Source organism: Gallus gallus, chromosome 1 (assembly GCF_016699485.2).
Source record: "Gallus gallus isolate bGalGal1 chromosome 1, bGalGal1.mat.broiler.GRCg7b, whole genome shotgun sequence".
NCBI lineage: Eukaryota > Metazoa > Chordata > Aves > Galliformes > Phasianidae > Gallus > Gallus gallus.
This window is the reverse complement of record NC_052532.1, coordinates 21337500-21349920: the sequence shown is the minus strand read 5'-3', so window position 1 is coordinate 21349920 and position 12421 is coordinate 21337500. Positions and strand designations below refer to the sequence as shown.

The 12421-nt window shown below is 34.8% G+C and overlaps 1 protein-coding gene across 5 annotated transcripts in view; it reads right to left on the bottom strand.

Annotated features, from left to right (window-relative positions):
- Nucleotides 1–12421, bottom strand: part of GRM8 (glutamate metabotropic receptor 8) — a 324211-nt gene that overhangs the window by 74168 nt on the left and 237622 nt on the right. The window lies entirely within an intron of this gene.

Below are 12421 nucleotides of genomic sequence, written 5' to 3'. Positions count from 1 at the left end.
TTTTTATCCTAAACAGGGGATCTTGAAACTACCATGAATATTCAGAGCAATAAATTTCTTAGGAACCTATAAACATCCATATAATTTCAAGTTAATACAGAGGGTAGTCCTGCTTTGATTGCTCATCTCTTTTGGATGTATGTGGTAAAACTAATTTTCAACAATATTTTTATTTTAGAATGGTGATTTTACAGAATGGTGATGTTGTTATTTTTTTTTCAAGGAAAAGATGAAGACCATTGGATGCACAGCACATAAAAATTAATTACATGTACTTCCTCTGAAACAAAGTATGAAGTAATGCCTTCTTGATAACCACTATTTGCCTCCAGCATTGCAGACGCTAAAACAGAAATTCAAGACGTTGTGACACTCGCCAGCTACTGAAAAATTAAATACCCATGGGCACAAAAATTGCTGCAATTCTCAGTGGAAAGTGATGAGTATTTCTTAAGTTTGACATATAGCATCTCTTGTACAGATAAGTTAAAGTATATCTGGATTTACTTTTTATGTTCCATTATAAATATATAAAGTCAGACAAATATTTATTTTATCAGAAGGGTACACAAACACATTCCAAATAATAAGAACCTGAAAGTGAACATTTCAAACAAAACAAAAAGTGATTATGTGAAAACTGAATTAAGTGAGAAGGAGAAGTAAAAAAAGAAAGAAAGAAAGAAAGAAAGATGAGAAGAACAAAAGAAACTTTTTTCATTCCCTTCTTTCATTTTCAGTTTGATAAGCTTTTACTCTGATGACATAATTGCATCTCTGCATACCAGAAAGGTACGCAGTCACCAAAAAACATAGGCTGTTGAACACTGAGAAGGACAATGCAGTTGCTCAGCATCCTCTAAGCCAGCATTTAAATACTAATATTTGAAACATAACAACAAAAGTCATGACTGAATGATGTATTGACGCAGTTGTGTTAACTTTCAGCATACGGGGCTACTTCCATTGCACATCTTACAGGAGACTGTGCTAATACAGAGGATCACAAAGTAAGGCTAGTAGGGGAATTAAGACTTCTTTGTAATGTTCAAATCTCAATGCTGCTGAGCTTATCCTCAGCAGTCTTAGCAATGGTTGCCACCATAACTTAAAATATCCTCTCTCTTCTGTAGTTATGTGAAGTAAAATGACCAGGGACCACCAGGATCAGGCAGTTCTGATCAGTTGTCTAAATACATACAATATACATGCATAAGGTATCTTCTAGACCACATCATTCTGCATGCAGTACCAAGTTCGTTGAAACAAGAAAGTAAAATAAAGCTATTCTTTCACATCAAACAGTGCATATAAAAGCCTACTATTAGAAGAAGCTTATCCAGTCAAAAAGACCATTCTTTTTGTTACCAGCACTGTTCTTGAGCAACAGTGACAAATGACTGTAATTTAAACCAAAAATATTTAATACAAATTGAATAACAACAAGCTATTAAACAAGGTCTCTTGTATCATAAAATGTGAAGGTACAACATAGAAGGACAATCAGAAACAAACAAATAAACAAACAAACAAAAACTTCGCTATGCACTTAGGGTAGTATCAGTTCCTTACAAAAGGCTTACAATCCAAATACTTCAAATTATACCAAACAGTTTCTCATAGCCATTTTGGACTCACATTGAATTTTGTCCCACACAAACCAATTATGCCAATTCTTAAATGGAAGATTGCAGAGAAAAGAAGAAAATGATCTAATATCTTCTTCCACCCTTAATGCCTTCTATAGAGTTTATGTTGTCAATGATAAATCATGGAGTTAAAGCAAAAAGTCTTTGGGAGAAAGGGAAGGCAGAAGAGAAGGCTGCAGTAGAGAGTACTGTCAAGAAAATTATTCTGGCAGTCTTTTGAAGCCCGTCATTTATTTTATTTTCTCTCTCATTTTATATTTTAACCTGAAATGTGAAAGTTTACACCTCTATAGTACCAAAATTCTCACTTCATCACTGTTAATACATTGGTTTTTTTCCTCCAGAAATAGGATAGTTGCTGTTTCATTACCACATAAAAGAGTGCAGATGTTTGTTTTTTTTTAAAAAAAAAATTGTTACATTAAACTTTATGTACCAGATTATTTCCAACAAAAATATTACAATTTATGCAAATAAACTCCTGTAAACAAGACTATCTAAAATGTTTTTAAGTTGAATACTGAGATATTTTGAAACAATTTAACATACTGAAAAGACAAAATATGTTGTTGTTGAAGAAGGATTCTTGCTCAATATCAGGTAGTTCAGGATGACAAGCATAATGATTTTATTTTTATTTATAAACCCTAAAAATCATGAATTTTAAAAAGTAATAAATTTATTACCAAGGTTCTCATCTGTACCCACAATATATATCTATCATATAAATAACTTTTATTAACCTAACAGGCTTTCAGTAATCTTGAAGTAAACACAACATAACAATTTTCTTTCTATTTATCATGACTATATTTTAGACATAGTCAACCACATTATTTGTAAATTAATTTTACATCTAGAATAAAGTGTGATCTACTGTAGAAGATCGTTATGGACATAATTTTAAAGGCAAATCAGACAGTAACATAGCAAATCACTGACAAACAAAACTTGAAATAATACATTTATTTGAAACTTTCCTCCTGTATTAGTTAGTTCACTTATAGCAAAATCTGTTGGTATTCTTTTTTTTCTTTTTTCTTTTTAACTGATCCCTTACCCCTTTTTTTCTTTATTTTCTGCTCATGTATTATGTAATTTCAAAAGAACAATACATTTAAAATAAACTGTTTAGTTAAAATATTACTTAAAATTATTATTCACATTAAATACCTATAAAGAAGACACAGAGAAGCTAACAGGAGAGATACTGACATAAACTTTCCCTTGCTGAACATGCATAACCACGTCTCAACCATATCATGATGATGTAGTTTGTTTTGGATTTTTTTTTTCATAAAATACAAAAGTTCTATCGCTAAAATTAGTAATTTTTTTTACTATACCTAGATTTCTACCCATGGAAGGCAGGTAATTACCCACTTTTGATATTTCTGTCATCTCTCTGTGTGTGCTGCAGTTATTATGGGGCAAAAAAAGTAACATCAGGGGTTATGCCAATGATCTCAGGCCATGCATTTCTAAGGCTGAAATATCATTTTTAAATAGATTCCTACATGTCAAAACATAAACACAATGAAAGAGGATGTTTGGGGTGTTGCCTAAACTGAACACTAGAGAAGACTCCCCAAATTATACACTCTCTAGTGTAAGGAATACAATTCACTGTATTCACATTTCAGCTACGCAGAAGTAACTCCCAAACTCAAATGTTGATTTGCCTTCTACTGCTGTAAAAAAAGTTGAGGAATAAAAGAGTAAAATGTTAACCCATTTATCTTATACACAGCAAACTACCTGTAGACTTTTGTCAGCTGCTGATGAATGAAAATAAGCAAACATGTCTTAATCTGCTCATAATTAAGTGAATTTAGTTAAGGTAATTCATTTTTAATTTGAAACAAGGGAGGCACATTTTTTTGTCTGAGATGCATTAACTTAAATGATCTATTGGGCTTTAGATGTACTGTCACACACTCCATTCTTCTCTTTTCACTAGACATATCCTGCTGACAACATTTTGTCTAGATACAAGAGCACTGAAACCCTACCAACATAGAATTATTATACAATGATATATTTAACCTTAGATATATATTATAAATATAATCTACAGCACAAACATAAGCCACTGAGAAGCAGTCCGTAAACATGAGAAACAAATTTTCTTAACAAATGCATAACATCATAGAATGCAGTAAACAACCATTCAGCACACTAGTCTAGTGCTGGTTACTCAGATATTCTGGAAGTGGTCCTGAGAAAGCCAAATACCAAAAAAAGGGTGACGTTCCACCTGAAAAATACTGGAGAATCTGATTGTGTGACTCTTGTATCAACTGTATAATTTTGGATCAGAGTATGTCACTAAGGAGGGAGCCTGATCTTGCTTTAAAACTTCAGCTGATGGGGAAATGCACCACCTCTCAGAGCCTTCTCCAATTGAGCAGAGCAACATGAATTTTCCATTCATCAGGCAAGTCCTTCACCATCCACTCATCCTACTACCAGTTTCTGGTAAGTTCCAGAGCCTCTGCTGTTGCCTCCTGTAGATATGACTCTCTCCACATTTGCTCACCGTTCTCTTTTCTTTTTCTGTTCTTTCATTCCCTGCAGGAGATTTTAATCACTTCTACCTTATTTCTTCCCAAATTTCTTGCTGCTATGGACATACAAAAACTTCATAATCTGAAAATATTATGGTAATTCCACTTTCAATTTGTCCATATTCAGCTTTCAAACCATGCCATGCATGCAAAATTACAATAAAATTAAGTAAGTTCTCCCTTATCAGAGTATATTACTTTGTGAGAGAAGAAAGAAATCAAAATACCTCTTAACCTTTCATTAGATAAAGCTTCTCAAGATTCCCAGATTCTCATTATAAAAAAAATAAAAAAATAAATTAAAAATTGTGTTAAAGCCTTGTAACATACCTTTGGCTCTGCAGTATGCAAGCATCATTTTTAAACAATGAAAAACAGTAAAGGATAATAACTTCCAGTGATAAAACCAGAAATTCTGAAGACAATCGTTTTAACTATACTTTCCAATTTAAACATTCAGAAACACATTTTCTTTCTTAGTAGATTTTTTTTTTCCATGAACTAATGTTCAGCACATAATCTACCCAGCATGTGCAGGACAACTGGGGGATCAGACCCAGACAACATGGATTCACAAAGGGCAGGTCCTGCTTGACCAACCTGATCTCCTTCTCTTATCGAGTAACCCTCCTGGTGAGTGAGGGAAAGGCTATAATCTACCCAGACAACAGCAAAGCCTTTGACACTGTATTCCACAGTATTCTCCTACAGAAGCTGGCAGCCTGCGGTTTGGACATCTACAACCTTTTCTGGATAAAGAACGGGATGGAGAGCCAGAGAAGAAGACAACCTTTCTCTTGCAACACAATAATGCCAGGCCTCATTCCAGTTTGATAACCGCTGAACCCACTGTCAGTCTTTGCTGGACTATCCTACCACATCCACCGTATAATCCAGTTTGGGCGCCTTCTGACTTCCATCTATTTGGGCTAACAAAAGATGGACTTCACAGACAATGCTTTCCTAGGAATGACATCATAGCAACTGTGAAACACTTGGTCACTTCTGCTACAGCAAATTTTTATGAGTGTAGCATGAAGGCTATTGTTCATTGCTGGATAAAACACATAACTAATAGTGGTGACTATGTTGAAAAAGAGAGTTTTGTAGCTAAGAATTTTCTCTATCAACAATATTATTATGCTCTTTGTATCCATTGTAATTTTCATGGAAATAAATAGGAGACATTGCTTTTGGAGCAACCTACATAGATAATCATTAATTAAAATGGTGACTTGCACTTTCCTCTTTCTTCTTCCTTAGTGTCTCTTTCTGTTTTAAGAAAGGCTTCTCTGAATGAAAAGTGATAATGAATACCAACGTTGGAAGCACTGCACATGACAGTCAAGGCTGTGTTATAGAATGTCATTTTATCTGCTTTCTCTGGGTGGACTAAAAATTTCTTCTCTACAAAGGTAACAACTTAAACATATGTAATAACTTACTGAGAAGGGTCAGCATTCTAATTCCTCTAAGATCTAAGCAAAGGTTAGTTCTTAGGCTGCTTTTAAGCAAGTGTACATCACAGTATTTTAGGAGTCCATGTTTTCTGATGTGCTTGAACAGCACATAGTTATCTCAACTACAGAGCTGCAAGTCAGCAGGATGCCTGATTTTTTTTTTCCTTCTTATGTGTGTAAAATTTTCATTACTGTAAATTACTTACACATTTTCATAACTGTAAAAAATAATATAAAGGTAAGTGTTTCCCAGCTAATAAATAGGATTCAGATACCAAATCTGTACAAAAAATGAAATAAAGCTATTTGAAGACTCATATTTAGCTCTGGAGTCAAAAAATGGTACATTATAAACAAAATTTGTTATATATGCATTAATTATATAAATAAATGTATTTATAAAATATAGCTTATAGTGTGTGTAAACACAAAGCAACATAGGTTAAGCACAATAGCGTAAGAAAAGTCTATTAAAAACTGCAAGAAGTATTATCCCAGCCAGGCACTACTGACATTGATTTACTTGGAAAGTATGATTGCCAAAGAATTTTATGGGATCTTTCCACTTTGCAAGTCATCTTTATTAAAAAAACATTATGCAATTAATCACTTTATTGAACTGTGATTGTAGGAGCAATCAGGTCTTAAATCACTGCAGCATTTCATGTGAGCATATATTTTTTAGCAACTCTTAAGCAGGCCAACCTGGAAAAAAGCAAACATGACATAGTTTTATAATAAATGCAAATGTTTAAGTAAGCAAAAAAGTAATTACAAGAGAACTATACACTGTTGCTCTCTCTATTGCCCCAGAGGCTTCTCTCTGCTTCATCCAGTTCAGTCAATGCCTTTGAAGACCCTGGCTAAAGCAATGAATTGTTAGTATGAAGTATAACACAGTGTAATTTGAATCCAGTTAACAAGTATTGCTACAGATTCACCTTGTGACCTGACCGAACTAGAGATATCTATAACAAGATTAAACTTCTTGCTAAAATAAAAATCTCAGTGCACTTCGGTGACAAGTTGCACTGACTTATATAAGAACATAAATCTAGACCTTCTGAAGTTAAATTAAAAATTTATTTCAGTTGTCAGTTCCTGCTCCTTCCTTATTCCTTCCTCACTTCTTTCGTCTCCTTGTAGCTCATTCTGATTAGTATTTTTATGTGTAAGCTTCCTTCAGAGTTATGCTTAGGGTAACAGGAAACTCATTCTGGTTCAAGTAACATTTTTTGTGCAAAATTAAATTTTCAAGGCTCTGTCTTAAACACTATTCTGTTTCTCCAGGATGGCAGTGATAAAAGATTTGACATCCAAGTGACAGCAATTCCACAATGGGTTTCTGAAATAAGGTTGAAGAGTTTAAAATCCAGTAATAGAGTACTGCCAGAGTTTTCAGGGAAAGCATTGTAAAAGATATTTATCATCAAACATCACTTAATTCCAGGCAGGGCAGTACCTGGTTTGCAGGTGATAGTTCACCTGATTTAAACACTGAAATGTGATAAGAGTAGGCTGAGGGTAAAGAATGTTTTATAACCATTCTGTGACATTGGCTAGTTAAGCACAGCAGTTAACTACCTGAGAAAGATTGTGGAGTTTCCATTGCTGGATTTTTCAAACACACTTCCCGTGCCCAGTTGTAGAAAAGCAGAGTAAACCTCCTGATATTCACCTTGCTCTGTTCTCTAACACCACTATGTGAACACCATAAAGGAAAAAGCAATTCACAGGTATTATGCAGTTGTTTATCATATCAATTTTATTTTACATTTTACATTTATATCATATGGGCAAATAACCACTACTGAGACATACTATCCACATACTGTTTTATTTATTTTTCCCATAACAGTCAAAATTTCCATCCTCTGAATTTGATATGTAACTGTAGGTGAATGAGTAGAAGCAGAATGGAAACCTATAAAGAAATTGTATCACAATTTCTAGTGTAAACACTCTCTGTGTTAACCTTAAACTGTTTAAAATTTGCCAGGATGTCTCATTTTCGGCATTGAGGAAAGCAAAGTAGCCTGAAGTGCACATTAGGTTATTACTGGGAGATAAAACTCAGATAAAGAGATCGTTACCTTAGAAGATAGGAAGAAAACACAACTGCAAATATTGGTCCTTATTTTCATGAAATTTGAAGTATTATTTGGGCAAGGAAGCCACTTTTAGAAAATGAGGGGGCTGTTAGGAATCAGGAGGTGACGTGCGGAAACAAACTCTATAACCCAAGCAGGTTATAAAGCAGGTGTGATTTATTCAATGATTGTGCAATCAATCAGGTGCAGGGGGATTGCTCCACCAAACCTGCACACAAGCCAGAAAAAGCACTACAAATTTATAAGCCAAAGCCATACATATTCAGCAGAAATTCTTGGAACCCATTCACGTATCCTTTGTTCTTCCAGAAACTCATTTACATACTACCCCTCCCCTGGCACATGCGTTGTCCATAGTGGACAAGGTGGACTCCCTCTGGTGGTCGTGGGGATGAAGTCAGAAGTCTTCCTTGCGAAGGCTTGATGTCTTCCTCGGTCTGACCTCTTTACGGTGCATTGAAACCGATCACAGTCATTTATCTTGTATTGTTCCTTTCTTTGTGTTTGCACAGCTGACCATGAAATGTTGAGATGTCGTTCTCCTTCCCTAGTTTTCAAAGCTAGCTTATTTACCCCTATATGTTCAAACCCTAGACCCACCTGAGCTCCTGATCGCAGAGGAAACCTCAGGACTGAAATAAGAGGACTTTTGTCCTCCTATTACTATACTTTGAAATTTGTTGCAGGGCTCAAAATAGGAAACCTCACTATTCCAGGGAATATGTCATAACTTAAAAAGAACTGATAAGTATTTTTCCATATCATCACAGAGTCTACAAAATATTCAAAGAAATTAATAATATGACAACTACCTTTTCCAAGAAGCATTTCAGAATTCAGAATTTAAATTGCTACATGCTCCCTTGGTGTATAAAGCACCATCTTAGGTCACTAAAAAAGTAATCACTATGAGTAAAAAAATACAACCATCAAAACTCTCATTAATTTGTATATCAGAGATCAAAGACAGTGTAACAATTCAGGCATTTCTGGTTGTATCCAAGCTGCCTGTTTCTATTAGAATATATTTATCTGCTTCTTTTGTGAGCTTTGCTAGCATCACATAGATGAGGAGAGTAAATTAATTATTGTAACGCTAACACCTTTCTCCATAGCAGTCAGTATCTTGGAGACCTTTGCAATCTTTAATAAAATGTAATCACATAAACAGTACATAATTAGAACAGGCAAAAAAAGTGCAAATTAGGTTTTATTCAACGCTGCACAAACATCATTCTCACTGAAGTAACAGACACAGAACAAGGTTGGGCCTTATTATCCCATTACAAGCAACACTGACAGTATTTTGGTATAACTATACTGAGTCTGATGACTATGTTTGATGTATACTGGTGTCAGCTCAGAAACAAGCCTTCACAGATGCTCACGTCCACCTCAGTTTAAACAAAGGCCACTGACAGCCGTCAGTGCTAGCAGCTCTTTCACACCTCTGCTGAGGACTGCTCACTGCATGAGCAACCCTGCTGAGCACCAGCATGACTAACATGCTGTCATATAAACATATGTTAGCAACAAGTGGGTGTAACTTTACATCAGGCAGCTGCTGGGATAAAAGACGTTTTCATGCCTGAGAAAAACTTAAGAAAATTATGCAATGGCTGAATTTCTTCAGAGTTCTCAGATTTGGAGAAATTAGACTGCGGTCTCAGATGATGAATCATTCATAAAATTATCTTCATTGACACCCTTAGCAACAGTTTATCATAATATCCCCTTTTTCATTAGATGTGATATCTATGCAATCAGTGGCTATTACGGCTTTCAGTTTGCTTTTTAAAACACTTAGTAATTACTCCAGTGACATCCCCTTTCCAATCCAAGACACTGGGCTTTTACATTCAGTGTGGTGAATTGATGACATTAATTAGGTCAATGTCTTGACAACATACAGTTTCTGCTCAAGGGCTTCTTCAAACAAGGAGAATGAAAGCAGTTAAAATGAATGCAATGAATGTAATGTATTTTGAAGATAAATTGACAGATGAAATACATATGGCATCCTGAGGATCTAGATCCCACTCCTGACTTGAATAGTATCACTTCAAGTAGACTGATGTGATCAGAATTAGGCCAGCTATGTTTTCCAGCCTAAGTGCAAAATTTGGCTGAAATATACATACTTTGTTTGGAAACAGATCAGTGAAATGAACAATACGAACATCATTTCTTCACTACTGAGTCGACTCATCCTCATACCTCATGGCGAAACTGCACTTTAGAAGTACAGTTACTATACTGCTGCTTCATTTTTTTCAAAGACAAATCATTTTTCAAAACAAAACAAAACAAAACTTACTGCCTATGTTTAAGAGCACGTATTCTTTTGAGATGCCCATAAAGCACCTACAAATGTGCAGACACGAGTGTTTCATTCCCCCTGAGCAATCTGCATTGATTGTCAAGTGTGAATTCTGCAAGTGCAGAAAAGAGCCATGTGTTTCTAGGGGAGAAAAGGTATTTTAGAGAAGCAGAGTAAAGAGAAACTAATAAATGCAAAGACCAAAGACTGTGCAACACAAGAAATGATTTTATAGATTATTACTGAAGTTGGATTTTCTGTTTGATCTGCAAATATCAGTTGCATCCTGAGAAACACATTTTCCTTCCCAGTATTAATATAATTTCACAAAATGAGATTTCTAGAATGCTGGTAGTGCACAAATGCATAGTCCTGTGTAAATGAATGAGAATTTTGATGTAAATGTTCAAAGAGACAACAGAAAAAAACTATAAATATACTATGAGAAATGGAAAATTATGACAGCATAACATCAGTCATATATAAGCATTAAAATGTTAATGAAGGGCTTGGAGAATCCACATACCTCACAGAAAAGCAGTGAAGCTGCTTTCTAAATAGGAGCACTATAATTGATTCCTCCTGCCCCAAGATTATTCTAGACATTTCCTGTCATGTTGAATCTCTGAACTAAAGTCAATGATGATATCCATTTAAATCATTGTGGTTCTCTCATGCAATGTGACATAAATGATATGAAGCATCCCAGCAAGAAAGGGCAGCCCAGGAAACTTTACCAGAGGCTCTACGCTAACTCAGTCTCCACTCCTCACCATAAAATATTTCTTGTGCTTTCCTTCAGGATTTTTATGCAGTGAAGAATTATTATTTTTTCCTGTCCCTCAAGCACAGGTAATTGTAGCACATCTTCGGGAAATAAAATTAATTAGAATTCGATTTTCTGTGAAACTCAGAAGGTAAACAACTGTAATATCCATTTTATTCCTTTAGAGGAAGAGGGCAAGATTTACAACATAAATGTGACCATTACCACTGTTCACAGCACATGTAGAGCTGTGATCACTTTGAAAATCATACTGGGACTTCAAATATAACATTAACTCAGTGCTACAGCATTTTGAAGTGACAGAGGTTTTCTCAAATTTTTCTCAATCTTGTCTGTACATCCTATTTGAGAATGGTGCTATCCCAGAACATACTGGGACATGGTAGTAAAGTTAGGCAATGTATATTATTTCTTCCCAAAAACTGAATGGTCTTGTGGAAACAAGAAAATCCCTGGTCTAAGACTTAGAGTTCTTATTCATTCATGTATGTCTATCTGAGACATCGTATAGAACCACTCATCTCTAATTAATGAGTTACTTTAACAGTGATGAGCTACAACGATAGCTTATTACTCTAACAGCTATAAACCTACCACACTGATTATTCTCAGAATAATAATCTAGGACAGAATGGAAGGTTTTAGGTTGTTTTTTTCATTGAATTAAACAATACTCAGAAACTGAAAAAGAGAAATCAGGTGAGAAAAAAAGCTTCAGACTACAGCTGGCAAGGAGTGGCTGCACTGGAATTATGAACTTGCTGCACTGAAGCCTCAGCACATGACTTCAGACAGGCAATGCTCAAACGAGTGCTCAAATGAGTGCTGATGCTAATTCCCCCTCACCTCCAGCAGGTTGGCAGCTGTCTTCACATTAGTATGCAAAGCCATTTCTTATTGGAAAAATAGGGATATTTTTCCTCTTAAAAGCATGCATGTATTCCCTCTTGTCTATTTGTTAGCTTAGTAGAAAGTGGATGTAGTTTTTATTGCAGTTCTTTAAACCTGAAGGGAGATTAAACACAAGCATACATACTTATAAGTGTATGCAGAAAAGAACCAAATCCAATTTAAACTATTAGAGGTAAAGGATTATTATTTATTACTATAACACATGTAAGACTCCAGGAAATGCATGTTCATCTTCCATATCTACAGGGAAGATAACAGTACACACAAAACTTTGCATGTATTTTTGCTTGAGAGATGAAAATCTTGAAAATCTTCTCTATGTATGCTTTTAGCATTTTTGGGGATTACAAGTGCAGTAAACTCTATGAAAATGCAGAGCATAAAAAGGTATTTAAGAAAACTATTAATGATGATAGCAGGCCAAAATTAAAAGCAAACCTATTCTGAAGTGCTTCCTACAGAAATCCAATGTTACTTTATTTTAATAAAATTTTGCCCGAAGCTCTGAAAATATAGGAGCAAAATCTATTAAAATGTCCATCTAAAATAATTTGCTGCTCCAAAAGCTACCTAAAGCAATTAAAAAGTTTTCATTTCCTTTTCATTTTGGTTTTA